The sequence below is a fragment of the Cyprinus carpio genome, chromosome B15 (assembly GCF_018340385.1).
Source record: "Cyprinus carpio isolate SPL01 chromosome B15, ASM1834038v1, whole genome shotgun sequence".
Lineage (NCBI taxonomy): Eukaryota > Metazoa > Chordata > Actinopteri > Cypriniformes > Cyprinidae > Cyprinus > Cyprinus carpio.
Window position 1 is genome coordinate 4,780,077 of NC_056611.1, and position 18,706 is coordinate 4,798,782.

The window sequence follows — 18,706 nt, forward strand, 5'->3', positions numbered from 1 at the left end:
AGCAACATGCTATCGACATGCTAATCATGCTGGAAACACGCTAACAACATGCTAGTCACTTGCTAATCATGCTAACAACATGATAGTGACATTGCTAGTCACTTGCTTATGCTAGCAACATGTTAGTAACTTGCTAATCATGCTATCAACATGCTAGAAACATGCTAATGACATGTTAGTAACATGGTAAACATGCTAACGACATGCTAGTCACTTGTTAATCATGCTAGCAAAATGATAGTCACTTGTTAATCATGCTAACGACATGCTAGTCACTTGTTAATCATGCTAGCAAAATGATAGTCACTTGTTAATCATGCTAACAACATGCTAGTAACTTGTTAATCATGCTAGCAAAATGATAGTCACTTGTTAATCATGCTAACGACATGCTAGTCACTTGTTAATCATGCTAGCAAAATGATAGTCACTTGTTAATCATGCTAACAACATGCTAGTAACTTGCTAATTCATGCTAGCAACATACTGGTTACTCTTGCTAATGACAGCAAACATTGCTAATCATGCTGGAAACACGCTAACAACATGCTAGTAACTTGCTAATCATGTTAACGACCTACTAGTCACTTGCTAATCATGCTAGCAACATGCTAGTTTACTATGTCTTATCTATCTATCTATTTTTCTGATAGATTGTATTGCCTTCAAAACTTTAAAAACTACGTCAAATTAGTAAAAACTGAAGACTCTCAAACTTTAAGCGTTTAAAACTACTTCAAACTTTCTGGCTAGGCTTTTTCAAGCCAACTTAAGGTTTGTCTTGACAAACTTAGTTATCTAGAATAAAACTGTAATTCCTGCAGAGTGGATCTTACTTTGCCCTCAGCCGAGGACGATGCCATCTTCCTCATGTTCTCCTGATCTTTGGGCTCCGTTTGGCGTTACTGCGCCAGTTCGTAAAGCACGTTTGTGCGCGGAGGATTGGTGATGTCCAGATAGTGGGTCAGAGCGGTGCGAGGTACGTGGTGCGGTTAAGTGGTGGGGGGAAAGGGGACAGGGGAACGGATGCTTCTTATTGGACTCCTCTGAAAGGAAAACACACACACACACAGATATAACTTCAGCAGCAGTGCTTCAGAATCATGACTGAGCCGTTCGTGTCATACCGTCGAGGTTGTTGAGCGAGATGGACCGTGTCCAGGTCCACACCGAGGAGATCACCGATCCTGTTGACTATGACGCTGTCATTGATGGGATACACAGCCACATGGTCTCCTGATTCATACCTCCACACACACACACCACACTCCAACATCAACATTTACACTAATGTATAGTAAAAATATTTTGTATTTTTTGAATGCAGAGAGCTACTAGAGTTCAGACCGGTTAACATCGGTCATCCTGGTTATCCATCTCCTCAAAAATCATAACATACCAAAGGTCATTTAAATGGACAAATATTTGCACATGTACTTATAGTGCATATTATTATTTATATTTTTTGGTCACACTTTATTTTGGGCAGCCATTTCTCAATATTAACTATGACTTCTGCCTCAATAAACTCGCCTAATTAGCTGTTTATTGAGGCAAATGTTGCTAAGTTTAGGTAGGGGGGTTCAGATTAAGGGATCTCAAAAATCTGTTCATGCAGAACAAGACATTAATATTATTATGGTGCTTTATAAGTAGACCGATGCACCGATCGACCAGAAATCAAAACAAATGAGCGTCACAGCACACACGGAAAGTTATAGATGCCTACTGGTGGTAGTAAAAAAAATTAATATTAATATAGATTACTCTAATAGCCTATACAGAAGTTTATAATATGATTAAGGTACACAACACTGCACGAACAAAAAGTTAAAATTAAGGTGTCTTAATTTTTGACACAATATGAATGTTTTTGCTCAATTTCGATTTCTGATGAAAAAAAATAGTTCCAATAAGAAGCCACAGCAGAAAAACTGTTTTGGGTCTCTGAGCAACACAGCAGTGTTTCATTACTGAATGGAATTCCACGTTTTTGAACGAATCAAGTGAGTCAATGATTCAGAAACCCATTCATAAAGACAGTGAGTCACTGGAATGAATCAGCCGTTTGACACAAACAAAACGAATCTGTTGAATGAAGGACTCTAAACGACTCAACATCAATTCAAACAGTGATTGTAGCCACCTACTGGTTTGGTTTCATATTTAAAAACTATCATTCCATTTTCCCCAACATTTCTTATTTGCATGTTTACCAATATTTAAAACATTAACCTTATAAAAATCCTTTATGCATTTGAAATTTTGCGGTGTAAATGTATTTATTGCACCTCAGCTTCATATCAAAAACGGTCTGTAAATACATCTAATGCCACTCAGATGCCGCTTCTGTGTTTCCCTCTGCAGTGGAAAGATGGAGTTTTGTTGATACTGATTTCATTTGAACAGTAACTCTACAGTTTCGTACTATTCTAGTTAATTGAAGCAATGCCAAGAATTTGATGTGAAAGTAGTGGAAAATGAAAAGAAATGACATGTTTTGTTATATAGCCTACAGCAATGTCCTTTATTTTATTAGTTGATTTTGTCCAGATTGGGGGGATGTGTAATGTTAATCATTTTTTATTATGTAAGTGAATTTTTTTGCATTAAAAAAGTATAGATTTTTGTTTGTATAAGCTGTCAATAATAGTTTTTAGAAAGAAAATCAGTATCAGCAGGTCACGACTTACAAAAATACAAATCGGAAATCACAATCGGCCAAGGAAGAATTGCAATCAGTGCATCTCTATTTATTATGTAGTTCAATAAACGGCAAATATGCCAATACGATTACTAGCTAATAGTGAGAACTGGTTCATTTCAATAAAGTTTTGCCATATTTATTTTTTATAATGCATTCATTAAAGTTCTTTGTCATATAATACAAATTGCACATGATTCATGTCCATTTATATCCTCATGTATTATAAATTCTTGGCAATTGACGCATATAATTTTGTTAAAACAGTACTACAGTAATGTCAAACTTAACTATTCAGGGTTCACCTGGTTACCCGCTCTAAAAATGTCTTAGATGTAATAAAGGGACAGTTCAGCCACCAAAAAAAATTGAAATTCCAACATTACCAACATTCTTCAAAAGACCGTCACTTGAAACTAAAACAGAAAAACAAATTAGTTTTCACACTTAACGGAAGAAAGAAACTCATAGGTATGTATGAAACAACATGATGGTGAGTAATGATGACAGAATCCTCATGTTGGGGTGAACTGTCCTTTAAGTGTAAGTGGGACACTAAGGTGGCGCGATAGGGGTCATTTTCATTGTGCAGAGCCTAAACCTTTTATGTGTAAGGTTAGTTTTTAAAAGCTAATTTTCGTTTTACAATGGTTTCCCTCCGACACCTGATATAAAAAATGTTATAGTAATAGCAATAAATTATGCATAAGTACACGCAACCTGCCCCCCAAAACAATCCCTTATCCGAACCATAACCATACAGTAGATACATGTAGTAAATTATTTTTCTGTACTTATATAAACTACAACTGTAACAAGGACACAAAAATAAAGTGGATACCACTGTAAGTTATTCATTGGTTACACATTCTGTACTATTATAACATCAATTAATTATGCATAATTACCTGCAAAGTAACCTAAACAAAAACCCTATTCCTAACCCTACCCATTTAAAGTGGTTTAGTAATATCCACGCAGTACTTAAATGTATAATTAAAACACTGTGATAACACAGGGATTTAAAGTAAAGCGTAACCCAAGTACAGTTTTTTTGTAAAAATTCATATCCTTTATTATGTTGACATCAAAAAAAAACGATGAGCAATGATAGACCACTAAGATCAAGGATTTTAAACGTCGTTCCTGTAACAACACAAGAGAGTTTGGCTTACGTGTTCAGAAAGAGCAGCATTCATGAACCGTCAAACATTCGAGCGAGTGTCGGATTCAGGCCTGATGAGTGTTACCTGATTTTGGAGCCTGTGATGTCCGCTCCAGGTGCATCAGTTGTCTTTCCCCGGCCTTATTGAGCTTGCGGTTCACAGTGAACCGAGCCAGGAAAGGTTCTTTCTTCGAATCCAAGGGTCACGTGTGAGAACAGAAAATGAGTGACAGAAAAGACCGGGTCAGAGGTTTAACCAGGCCCTCAGAGCGCAAAAAAATGCCACCACATTTGACAAAAACTGAGCCCCTGACATTTTCTCATCTGGCTCGCAAAACGGACTCCTTATCTATCGATCTAACATCTGATAGTATCGTATTCAATAACATTATATTATCATATTATAATAATCCAGCATCTGATTTGGCAGTTGCTTTATCTTGCATCAGTATTTCAGTGTTCAGTACTTGTCAACATTTTGGAAACATTGATTTTAAATGTTTTTGAATGAAGTGTCACCGAGGTGGCTGCATTTATGTGCTAAAAAATACAATGAAAAACAGTAATATTTTGAAATATTATTACAAATTAAAAATACATGTTTTCTATGTGAAATCTCTGTTTAAGTGTAATTTATTTCTGTGATGCGCAGCTGTATTTTCAGCATCATTCCTCCGGTCTTTCAGTGTCACGTGATCTTCAGAAAAACCTCTGCTCAATTATTACTGGGTGCCTCAGTTTAAACTTAAAATACAGTTTTTGCTCTTTAATATTTTGTGGAAACGTTTTTTTGAGGATTCCTTTGATTAATAGAAAGTAAGAAAACAGTATTTACTAGAAATAGAATCTTTTGTAACATTATAAATGGGTTCCTGTCACCTTGATCACATTAATGCTATATTTGCTGAGTAAAAGCATTCATTTCTATTTAAATAAATACATTTAATAAAGAAAACACACCAAAACATTTGACTGGTAGTAATCACAGGTTTCTGCATTAATGCTTAAATATGAAGCAGCACACTGTTTCAACATTGATAATAATTAGAAAATGTTTCTTTTTCTTGCGCATATTAGAATGATTTCTGAAGATCATGTGACACTGAAGACTGGAGTAATGATGCTGAAAAATACGAGCTGGGCATCACAGAATACATTACAGTTTACGCAGATATTTACATAAAAAAACACTTTTTTTAAAACTGTAATTATATTTCATAGTATTAGTGGTTTTACTTTACTGATTTTGGGATCAATAAATACAGCCGTGATGAGAGCAGAAGAGACTTCATTCAAAAACATTTTAAAAGAAAAAAAAAATATTACAGTGTTTCCAAACTTCTAATAAGTATACTGAATAGTCACTGTCTCATCTCCAACTAATTTAATTTTATAATTAACAGCCAACAACTGAAGAAGAAACACATATTTTACTTTTACTTTGGCTTGTGGCTGGAAAGTAAGAAGTATGCACTCATAAAAGTGAAACCTGCTCTGAAAATCCATTTCTAGGGCTAAATATTGTCTCGTAATAAAAGCGTTTAAAAACAAACATTACGTCTCCGTCCGATCAAATGAAGTGCAGCTGAAGTGTTCGTTCGGGTCATCGTGGTTCATGAGGAGACAGGTTTGCGAATGTAGGAGGGGCATTGGAAAAAAGAAAGTGAAGGAAGTGCTTTACCCCTCACGGCTTCTGGTTCTCGAAGCTCTTGAGGCGGCCCACTCTCCAGTTGTAGATCTTATTCAGTTCAGATCGCTGTGTACCTTCATCTCGTACTGACGATGCTGGAGACACACAGAAGAGAGAGAGAGACCAACCCATGAGTTTTCAGACAGCCTGTTCTTCAGTTGTCTGGGTTTTCAGTCTGAAAAGGGCTGTAAGAGCTGGTAGTCATAAGCAGAGCCGGGCATGTGTTCTCCGCTCAGGTCACGTGTGACTGTACGCTAACAAAATAGGAACGAGCTGAGAGAGATGACTGAGCATTCAGACCTGGATTTCCTCTCTCCGTCGCTTCGACTCCAAAGTGTTCACACACAGCCGTGGCCAGAACTGGCTCTCTCTCCGACGACACGAAATCCTCCTCGATACTGATAGAGAAACAACCCACAGAACATCATTACAAACAGTTCTCCACATCAGTGATGCCTCAACCGGTGACTGACCCGACACAGTCCCACGATTCATCATACTGAGAGTAAACAACAGTCTCTCATCACTCATGAACAAGTGCACGCACGCACAACACGCACGCACACACACACACACACACACACACCCACACACACATCACACACACACACACACTGCACTATAATGTTTTTGTTATCCAGTTGAAGAGCCACTAGATGTGATGCTGCTTGGGCGTTGGTTCATGGGGGTCAAAACTATTGCGGAAAAGATTAACATCAATATGGAGGAAGCTGCAGTAAAAGAGAACTGCAGTAAAAAGCCGTTCACACAGAATGCATATTTCACACGTTTTCTAGAGGGACGTCTATCACCGTTGCACTCGCGTCTCGCACAAGAGAGCTGTATGTTAAGAAAGCCATGTAAAATTAAAGGGCTCATATGATGTTGCTAAAAAGAACATTATTTTGTGTATTTGGTGTAATGAAAAAGACAAACAAGCGTACTCTACACTGCTCAATACTCGGGTTTGAATCATCAGTGGTCAATTCTTTAAAATATGAAATGTACTTACAGGCTGTGAGTCAGAAGCGCCAGACTGTCAAAGTTGTAATTGCCTCACTTATAGGAACAGACCACCGGCATTGTAGGCTACTCTTACAGGAAACAGTCCTCGCCTCCGGTAAAATGTGCTGCACACTAAATATTTGGGTTGAACTGTTCTGGAACAGTTTGTAAATACAACTTAACCACTGATTTCTAGTCATAGTGCCTCTTTTGGAAGACCACACACAAGTAGTGTTTCTCTTTCATACGTGAAAACAAACAGTGTCTATACGACATGGCGGCGGCGGCAACATATAGCTACAACGAGAGTAAAAGGTATGCCTTCTTTCTTTGCGTGAACATCTGGGTGGCATTATGCAAAATCTTCCCACACAGTAATGTAGAGGATGTTGTGGGCGGGTGTTAGAACGAGCCGTTTCAGGAGGGACGTGGACAAGTCTTAACTTTTATAAAGAATAATTTCTTAGGATTTGAGACTTTAGTCTTTGCAACTTCACAGACCTTCTTCATGCACCAAAAGCTTGTAACCACTCCAAAGAGAAAGGAAACAGTTTTAAATTGTATCATATGACCCCTTTAAATATTATGGCACTTTTTTCAAAGTCATGTTTTCTTATGCTTTGATAACGTGGTTTTAGTAATATTTTGTTTGATTGTGGCCCACTTGTGTCCTCAGGAGAGGAGACCAAAGCTTTTTTTACCCCTAACTGAAATTATGCCTTTTTAAATTTGAACATAATTCTAATTTGTGATAATTTTTAAGTACAAAATTCAAATTTAGTTTTTCAGGCCCATGGTTGACAGCCCTACATACTCACTCTCACTCACACACACACACACACACACACCACTATACCACACACACACACACACACACACACACACCCCCACTCGCACGTGTACACCTCGTTCGTTCTTAACCTTGTTAATGGATGCACTATATATGAGGATGAGATCATGTGAACCCAGCAGCTTATCTTTATAGTAAGGCTGTGTGACAATCCAAGATCACAATAAAATTGATGATGATAACGATGATAAGCTCTGAACATTTTTACTCTATATGGATGAAACTAACAGTCAGGTCACAGCAGAAATAAGAGAAATAATCCTGACGTCAGTTAATGAGTCTTCATGGTCCAACTCAGCAAAATAAAGAACTGAACCTGTAACTTGAAGAAAACCCTGACAGATATATTATATACTAAATCTACTTTTCAAAATTATAATAATAAGGTAATTGTAATTTATACGTTTTCTGCTGTACAGCATCATATCTGACAAAAAAAATAAGTATGTTTTGTTATAAATTACATTTTAAAAGACTTTAAATGATTTATTAATTCAGTTTATTAGACACATGATGTTTGATTATAAATTTGGATTAAATCATAAAACACAAAATCCAGGAAAAAATAAAAGAAAAAGAAATTCGCATTTCATGGGCCCCAAATTAAAAGGTTATTAAAAGGCAGATTAAATCTGATTCTGTGGATCTTACAGACACATTGGGAAGTATTTCCTTACCCATCAAACGCAAAGAAGTCTTGTGATGCATGTACATGTCAATATCAGATTGTTTATGGGAAAACAAATATTGTGAGGATATTTTAAGCTCTATCTCTTCTAGTTGAATGTTTGGTTTCTCAATGCAAGAAATGTCATGTTTGGCATAAAAATGCAGTGGGAAAAGAAGGAAGAGATTTGGCTTTGAAATGTAGTGAAGTAAAACATAAAAATACTTCAAAATGTAAAGCACAGCTCCAGCAGAAGGTGGTCAGACACACTATAATCAGCGTCACTCACTTCCCGTCATCGTCTCCCATTCCCAGGTCAAAGATCCTCTGGCTCCCCAGCTCAGCCAGTCTCTGGTCCACAGACTTTCCCATGGCGTTTATAATGCTCGTATGTCTTATTTCCCAGTGCAAACACCTTAAAAAATACGTTTTTAGACATTACATATACAAAACAGATAAATACGGACTGTTTCTATATCTATACCTTATATTCCTTAAATTCACACTGTTATTAAGATCACAAGTGTTTAGCACTAAATAAATACAAGTGTAAATGTATTTTTTTTCATTGAAACCAGATATAAAATAAATGTTAACTGAAATAAAACAATAAAATATAATATAATAGGAATATAATATAATATAATATAATATAATATAATAATATAATATATATGGATAAATCATAATTTAAATTTTTGGGCAAAGTAAAAATTCTCATTTGTATTTAGTTTAATTTGAGGTGCTAAAATAACCAAGACTGAAAAAATAAATGAATTAAAAAAAAAAAAAAAAAAAAAAAATATCATGACACAAACCAAAAATTACTAAAATTTGACCTAACATTAAAAGAAAAGATAACGCAAATTCTAAAAATAAAAACTAGTTCAAAATATTAATAAGAACTATAATAAATCTCAATAATACTAAAATAATAAATTTTCCGACTATCAGAAATAAATATTTATTTTATAGTTATTGTTTTTAAATAAAGATACATTTAAGATGCATTTAAATTCATGATACTGTATGTGAACTACCATGTCAGTGCTACGGTGTTATATTTCACTTTCTTTTTTTTTTTTTAGCTTGACAGAGCAAACTCTGTTGCTATATGAACAAAAATTCAGGGTTTTGTGTTTAACATAATAATGACAGCATATGTGTGTTAGGAATGATCTAAGGGAAGAAAGGGATAAAATACTGATAAAGAGTGTTAATCTTTGGATGCACTCTTCCTTTAAATCCACTCAGCCATATCTGCACTTCTGCTGAACCCGTGGGCTGTTCTTTAAAGCACAGATTCCCGTCGAGGTCTCTGAACTCTGCACAGTGTCAGTGTCGTATACGTGAGCAAAGCTGTCTGAGACTTTGGTCTGAGGAAGTATGACACAGCATTCCCCAGATTCACTTCTGCTCCGCTGCACTGTGTCGATGGGTCTTGTTTGCTCAAGCGTACGCCGGAAAGCACCTAACGTATTAGAAACGCATTGCTCCTGGATGTATTTGGGAAAGTCTTAAAGCCTCAACAAAGTGCTTTAATGAAAAGTCCCCGAGCACACACTTAAAGGAATAGTTCACCCAAAAACTGAAAATGTGCTCACGCTCAGGCCATCCAAGATCAGGATGAGTTTGTTTCTTCATCAGGTTTGGAGAAATGCAGCATTGCATCAGTGTCTCAGCAATGGATGCTCTGCAGTGAATGGGTGCCGTCAGAATGAAAGCTGATAAAACACATCACAATAATCCACAGCACTCCAGTCCATCAGTTAAACATCTGGAGAAAGACAAAAGCTGGAAACAAATCCAGCATTTAGATTTTTTTAAAACGCAAACAGTCACTCTGGCTAAAATATAAGTCCTAATCTATAATAACGCTTCCTGCAGTGAAAAAGAAAGCAACATTATGAATTATAGACTCATTTTTAGCTGAAAGCAATGGTTTGAATTAAAAAAAAAAAAACACACAGCTTTGGTCTTCTCCAGATGTTAACTGTTGGACTGGAGTGCTGTGGATTATTGTGATGTTTTATCAGCTTTCATTCTGACGGGCACACATTCACTGCCAGAGCATCCATTGCTGAGTACACTTGATGCAGTTTCACATGTCTCCAAATCTGATGAAGAAACACACTCATCTACGTCTCCGTTGGCCTGAGCGTGTGAGTAGCATTTTCAGGGGATTTAACCCTCACTATAATCACGTAGTTGCTGTGAGAGGAACTAACCACTGTATATTTTAACTCCACTGAAGTCAGCATCGCCCTCATGTAACCAGTCATAGAAGTCCTGAGCGTTATCGGGTCGGGTCTCCCTCTCCGTACGTGGCCATGCAGAAGATGGCTATCGAGTTCTCAATCTCAGTCAGACGCGAGAGCTCACTCTGCAGATAGAGGCGTGTGTAAACAAACACAAACTGGAGCAAGAGCAATAAAGAGCCCATCGCATGTATTACCAGGTCATATTTCCTCTGGGTCCGCTGACATTCCCTTCATGCCGTAGCGATGAGCATCTTTTCGCAAGTCGGTTGGCAAACACTTCAGCCGTGCCCGTCTGTGAGCCGTAAAACACCACGATGTTCTTGCCCCTGGAGCAAAATATTAAACTCATTACTTGATTGACAACAGCAACAAAAAGGTGCTGCTTTTATTGTAAAAGCCATATGAATAAAGGCTTTTACATTTTTTCACTATAATTTCGAGTGCCTCAGAGTGATTCATTATTCAATGAATTTAGAAATCCTGCATTCAAAGTGCACTGATTTATGGTTTTTATACCCCAGCAGGCATTTTTTTGATGTTAAAATGTTGGCTTACCTTTGAAAAACTAAACACACAGACGGTCAGCTGTTTCAGTTACAATTTTTTTCAGCCGATTCAGTTAACGCCAGTTTTGTTTGATAATTTTAACATATCAGCCTCTACTGGAGAAGAGGAGGAGTAAAAGTCTCTTACCGTTTTCTTCATTTTGTCAATAAATTAAAAACTGGTTTCTCTGGTGTTTGAGGCCTACAAAACACAGATTCACAGAGGTCATGCGAATCAAAAAGGGCTACTAATAATTAACATTATAAATGATTTCATGCAAAACAAACACTGACACAAAATAAAAAATAAAAATAAAGCAAAACCTGAAGTTTCAAGCACTTCTGAAATCAGTGTAAAAACACTGCATCTTCTCAATAGACCAGTCCTGGGGAAGCTGAGTTTTAAATGGAGGAGACTTCAGAAGGAGGACCAATTATGCCCCTTTTTACAAGATGTAATATAAATCTCAGGTGTCCCCGGAATGTGTCTGAAGTCTCAGCTCAAAATACCCCACAGATCATTTATTATATCATTTAGAAAATGCCTATTTTGAGGTAAAAGCAGAAACAGGCAGTTTTGTGCATGTCTCTTTAAATGCAAATGAGCTGCTGATCCCCCCCCCCCCTTTTCCAGAATACAGCTGTGCCTTTAACAGCTCTTACCTGCTAATTGCTGGTTTTGATCATCATGTCTATCGTGCTTAAATCATGCATTTTAAAGGCATATCATTTAATTTTACATTAGATTAGATACAACTTTATCGTCATTATGCAGAGTACAAGTACAGAGCTAATGAAATGCAGTTAGCATCTAACCAGAAGTCAGTTGTGTTAAAAAAAAAAAAAAAAAAAAAACATTCACAAGTTATTCTTGCTTAAATTGATATGCTGATCATTTCATTTTTGTAATGATAATTTAATTTTTAACAAATGCATGGATTGGCCCCTTCATTGTCTGAGGCAAAAAACTGTATTTGTATATTGTCACTGTGTGAAGCACCAATCTCCAGAGAAACATCACGTCTCAGCTACATCAGACTTTTTAGCAGCTGTATCAATGAGTTCACATGTATAGCACGTATAGATTTAACATCAACCCTTTCTAAAGATTTGTTTTGCCATGTAGGCATGGAAAACTGAGATTGTATTAATTTAATATGTTTGTTGGTTTCTTTTAATGCTGCTGTTAATACAGTAAGAAAAAAAACTGTTTCACTGCAAAGTTTTAAATTAAATTAAATTTATGCATTTAGCAGACGCTTTTTATCCAAAGCGACTTACAGTGCATCCAGGCTATCAATTTTTACCTATCATGTGTTCCCGGGGAATCAAACCCCTAACCTTGCGCTTCGTAACGCAATGCTCTACCACTTGAGCTACAGAGGACATATGAATATGAATGCTTAAACATGAGAGAATTCGCTAAAAGCACTGTAAAGGAATTTAAAAAGGATTATGCAAAAGGCAATAAGAATAATACAGAAAAAAATAATAGTAATTTCAGGGTAATATCTTATATAAGCACTCAAATAACTTTCATCCACCTCTATTTTCCTCTTATGCACCTTCACACTGAGGATCAAGAACAAAGCACACTGTAAGGGTCCAACTCTCGCTTTTAACAAACCATTAACTATGACTTTTACCTCAGTAAACTCCTAATTAGCTGCTGATTAATAGTTAGCTAGGTAGTTGTAGTTTAGGTATTGTTAAGGATTATGGGATGTAGAATATGTGCTTTCTTTATAAACACTAATAAACAGCCAGTATGTTAACAGTAGGCATGCTAATAAGCAACTTGTTGAGAATTGGTCCCTATACTGAAGTGTTACCGAAGTTTTTGCAATTCTTCACTTCATCTGGAAAATTTCCATGTTTACATTCAACTCTGCATTCTCTCTCCTCTCTCTCGCTCTCACACCACACACACACACACACACAGAGAGAGAGAGATGTTAAAACACTATTGTTCAAGAGAGTGAATAGAAAAAGCGTGAGAGACTTTTCACGGAGTAAAAACTCTGGGCTCACGGCCAACTATTGCACAAGGATGTGAATAGTGTGATTTAATGAGTGAAAACTGCAGCTGAACTCGGTTTTTAACGGGAAACACCAGTGCTTTAAAGATACTATTCTCTATTTAACAAGAGAATGATTATAACTCTTTCACTAACGGTCAAAGAACATCATCAGCACTTTTTGCCATGACATACGATGCGGGCTAAATTTTATATCTATAGAGCGATGATGTTATGTTATACAATCAAAGCTTGTTTTATATCACAACTAGATCCTTTCAAGCAAGTTGCTTTTGAAAAAATGTAGTAATTATGGCTTTTATGTGTACTTGTATGGAGAACAAACAGATGTTAGCTTGATTGCTCATTCTTTCTCAAGCTTGCGAGAGCGGAGCACGTTCTGCACGTCTGTCTCTCCTGACTCACGCAGTTCAGTTCATCACTGATGATGTGAACCATCTGAAAGATCATATTCAGACATGCAGAACGTGTCTTGCTCCATCCAGGACCAGCACTGAGACTTCAGCGAACACTCACCTGTCGAAGGCGACCAGCCGGTCCTCCGGTAAGGAGAACACACACAGCCCATGATCATAAACACGTCCACAGCGGAGACGCACCGTTAACTACCGCACACACCGGAAACACAAGCCACCGCCACAGGTAAGAAAAACCATCTGTCGTACAAGAGAACGGACACATAAAACACTAAAGCGGAGCTGAAGGAGAGCTTGAATGTGAAGGAGTTGATTCCAGAGGAGAGCAGAGGCTGTTAGAGCGTCCCTCCTCCATCAGGAACGGTCTGCAGACGACTACTGAGACCCTGAAGCATCAGGTCAATACCCTACGCTCTCACAAACACGTGCACCGGCAACATCTGGACGACACACGTCAAGCACGCCGAACACTCACAGAAAACCACGAGAGAGGTCCTTCATCCTCTCATGATCCCAGAGACACAAACAGAACAGTCCTTTAGCAACAGTTTCTTTCAGACAGCGACGGCGAATGACCGAGGCCCGGCCCCTCCCTCCGGAGAACAGGGTCGCCGTGTGCAACCACATCTATCATAAAAGGATCCTCCTGTGACAGGCCAGGCGACGCGGGCAGCGGGACAAATTGGAAATGGTTTCCGCATAAATGGGGAGGGGACGAGAGAAAATAGGCTGCACATAATGGAGGGCTTGTGCTGCACCTCAACTTTCCACCTCCGGGGCAGCTCAGAGAAAGACTCGGCTGGCCTCGTGCCAATACAAACCGAATCGACATGAGGATTTCGAAAAGATATATATACTTTCATAAGCACAGCTTTAAGTAACATAACATAGAGAGAGAGAGAGAGAGAGAGAGAGAGAGAGGAACAGCCCAACTATTGAGAAGAAAGAACAGCTGAGTGACTGTAACATAATCCTCTCTTCTTAAAGGAAACAGTTCAGCCAGAACATTTTAATGAGCTAAAATGTGTTCACCCTCAGGACATCTGAGATCAGGATGAGTTTTGTTTCTTCACCAGGCTTTGTAGAAATGTAGCACTGCATCAGTGTCTCATCAATGGATGCTCTGCAGTGAATGGGTGCTGTCAGAATGAGAGTCCAAACAGCTGATAAAAACATCACAATAATTCACAGCACTCCAGTCCATCAGTTAATGTCTTGAGGAGAAAAGTTACGTGTTTGTAAGAAACAAATCCATAATACATGTTCAATCCATAATAACACTTCCTCCAGTGAAAAAGTGTTCTGGTGTGAATCAGGAGAGAAATCTGCACAGATCAAGCAGCGTTTAAACCAGCTCTAAACAAATATGTGTCTGGATTTTGATGTGAGAGACAACAGGAGATGCACTTTTTCACTGGAGGAAGTGTTATTATGGATTATGGACTCATATTTTAGTTAAAACGTCTTAATGCTGGATGTGTTTCATCTTTTGTCTTCTCCAGATGTTAACTGATGGACTGGAGTGCTGTGGATTTTTGTGATGTTTTTATCAGCTGTTTGGACTCTCATTCTGACGGCACCCATTCACTGCAGAGCATCCATTGCTGAGACACTGATGCAATGCTACATTTCTACAAACCTGATGAAGAAACAAACTCATCCTAATCTTGGATGGCCTGTGGGTTATTATTGTTTCGGCTAACTTTTTGGATGAACTAATCCGTTTAAAGCTGAAGGGTGAGGACAGATCTTTCATTCTGTATTGAAGCGTTTCCCAATCCCAGTCCACCCCCCCCCCATATCTCAGCATTACTCATTTAAAAAAAAAGAGAAACATATATGAATGAATTGTTCACAGTAGGATCGAGAAAACGCATTTACTAAAAAAGGACAGGGTGAATTTTTTTATTTCAAACCGACTTAAAGATTATATATTTCTTATGGCCTTGTTGGCAATTTTTCTTGGAATTAATTCCATGTTTTGGATCAACAGAATCAAAGTTGTAGTTTGATAAAAAAAAATAAGAAAAAAAAAAAAAATTGCATGCTTGCCTTTCTTCAAAAAAAAACCAAAAACAAAAGAGCTCTTCTGTGCATTTCTGCTATTCTTTACAGACACAGAACCAAATTCAAGTTTTTCTGCTTTCGTCACTAATGAGAAGACAACATCTGTGAAGCAGCTGTTATGTAACATCAGGGGCCGAACTAATGAGTGCAGATATCTGGAAGACAATAACAAGCCATAATCAGCTTGATTTACAAGCTCATTACACATCTCACATGTATCTGTGGTGAGCTAGGGACAAAAGCACAATCATTTAGATTTAGAAAGATTCATTAGGTCAGTAAAAAGCTGTTAAGTAATGATTCAACAGATGTTTTTAATTCAAGGGTTTTAAGACAAATACACTACAAGATTGTTCAAAAATTAGGCATCGTACACTTAAACTCTATTTTCAGACACACATGTCATGATTTAAAGGAGAGATCACATGTCTACTGTATGAATACACACACAACACTCCAGACACTGACCTCCTTTATATTCAAGAAATGCCAGAAAAGAATATAAACAATGTCACAATAAAAAGCAATACGTTTAATGAAAACCGGTATCCCTGCTTTGAAAATAATGCAGGGCGGAAATCTTGATTATGCTACTAATCACTAGGCTGGATAGGACGACACACTGAATGTAATAAAGGTCTATTAGTTTTCATTTACAATCTTAAGACTTAATGCACACATCTATCCATGCCTGCGACTGAATACAATGCAGCTCAACGCTGCTGCAAAAACATGGTGCAAACAGAAATCTCTGAAAGCAGCGGCCTGCCAGCCGTCACACTCATGAGACGAGGAGGAAATCTGAGATATTCACAGTATCCATTATTCTACATCATCAGCAAAGATGATTAAGACATCTGTATACCATCCCTACAATACATACACCACTGCGTAAAGTTTATGAAGGAGGCAGTGTATTTCTGAGTTTGAGTTCTCATGGAGTTCTGTAGATGATTGAGACAGAAAAAGAAAAAAAATCCAGATATAAATTAGGCAAAGTTTGACATGAGAAGAGAGGCGATGGCTCCAGCGGACTGTGCTTATGTTAATGCTATCATTCTGTCAGTGCAATAATATCCTTGATTCATGCCTGAATCAGCCAAACAGCCAGAAAGAAACAGGAAAACAAACTCATTACAAATGCATTCGGTTTGTGTTAACAAATAAATGACACAAAAATATGCAATTTACATTATATTGCAGATATAATTAAAAACTTTGAGCATTTTTAATGGAAGCCCATTTCTGCCACAGAAAATATATTAGTGCTTAATTTTTCCAGTTTAACTGCATTAAAAATATTAAATGCAGTTAACGCAGGGGCGGAGCTAGGGTTGGCCACCCCACTCACAACTGCTGCCTCGGTCTCTTTTCTTTTCTTGTCAAGGATTGTGTTTTATTTTGAGGAACGTCTTTACGAGAACATCAAACAGGAGACTATTCAGACACGCACTCCACTCCACCTCAGCGCCAGACGCGAGTCAGACGAACACGGACACGGTTCAGATGACGAGGAGCTTCATCAGAACAACAGTGAACTGCACTCAGATGAGATGTTTGTCAGGATACTATGTCAGTAAAAACTAATTTTCCTCTTCTTTCAGTCGTTTATACTGCGCTCATAAACATTGTGTTATGACATAACATTAATTGCACGCACAAATACAGCGGTGCATGCTGTAGCTTGCATCATTTCATATTAAATGAAACTAAGTGTATTTTAGGTTTTGAGTTCAGGATCGTCTGTTAAAGTTATAGTTGAGAAGTGGCAAGCAGCTGTGATGTCTGTTCATCAAAGAACAAAAGAAAAAAAAAAAAAAGAGGTAAATCAATAACTTTTTGTAGCTTTAAGGATTCATTATATTTAATTTGGAATTTGGTGTTTGATAACTTTATTCAATTTCTGCATATTTGCTACTTGCTGAATATGATACTGGGTTTATGTGAAGATTAGATTAGAAGTACTTTATTAAAGTCTAATATACAGTACAGACCAAAAGTTTGGAAACATTACTATTTTTAATGTTTTTGAAAGAAGTTTCTTCTGCTCATCAAGCCTGCATTTATTTGATCAAAAATACAGAAAAAAAATGTAATATTTGTGATATATTTATTACAATTTAAAATAATTGTTTTTAAATTTATTATACTTTAAATTATGATTTATTTCTGGTGATGCAAAGCTGAATTTTTAGGATCACTATCACATGATCCTTTAGAAATCATTCTAATATGATGATTCATTATCAAAGTTGGAAACAGTTCTGCTGCTTAATATTTTTTCAGAACATGTGATACTTTTTTAGGATACTTTGATGAATAAAAAGTAAAAAAAATAAAATTCTAATATATTATAAATTAAATTATAAATTATTATAAAAAGAAGCTATGTTTTTCAAATATAAATATTTGTTGTAATAACAATATACACTACTGGTCAGTAATTTGGGGTCAGTAATTTTTTTTCTTTCTTTTTTTTTTAAATAAAATCAATACTTTTATTCAGCAGGGATGTGTTTAAATTGATAAAAAGTGATAGTAAAGAAAATATATTATTAGAATATATATTATTAGAATTTTTTTTTTATTTTGAATAAATGCAGTTCTTTTTAACCTTTTATTCATCAAATATATTAGACAGCAGAACTGTTTCCAACACTCATAATAAATTCAGAATATTAGAATGATTTCTAAATGATCATGTGATAGACTGGATGTTACATGTGACACTGAAGGCTGGAGTAATGATTCTGAAAATTCAGCTTTGCATCACAGGAATAAATTATTTTTTTTAAAGTATATTCAAATAGAAAACTATTATTTTAAGTTGTTATAATATTTCACAATATAACTGTTTTTTTCTGTATTTTTGATCAAATAAATGCAGGCTTGATGAACAGAAGAGACTTCTTTCAAAAACATTAAAAAATTGTAATGTTTCCAAACTTTTGGTCTGTACGTATGTTCAAATTGGTAGCTCGCAATTATACTGTAATGTTCGTATAGTCGATATTTATGGTTAAATATTAGGAAAAAGAGAATAATTTGAGAACTGAGATATCAGTAGTATTGGTATCAGTGATACTCACCTTCGGTCATAAAAAAGATGCCATAAAACAAATAGGCCTAATAAAATATACTGTCTTTATTTTGTTTCTACATTCATTTGAAGATTGAGTGTGAAATTATTGCAATACAAAAGTATATGTAAAAACTTTAATGTTAATTGGGGATTAATCGTGAAGGAAATTGAGTGTTTATCACAATTCTGAATTTTTTTTCCCAGAGTTCTGAGGT

General features: G+C 36.5%; 1 pseudogene; it reads right to left on the reverse strand.

Annotated features, from left to right (window-relative positions):
• LOC122139749 overlaps nt 1–18,706 on the reverse strand; it is a 32,265-nt pseudogene that overhangs the window by 5,455 nt on the left and 8,104 nt on the right.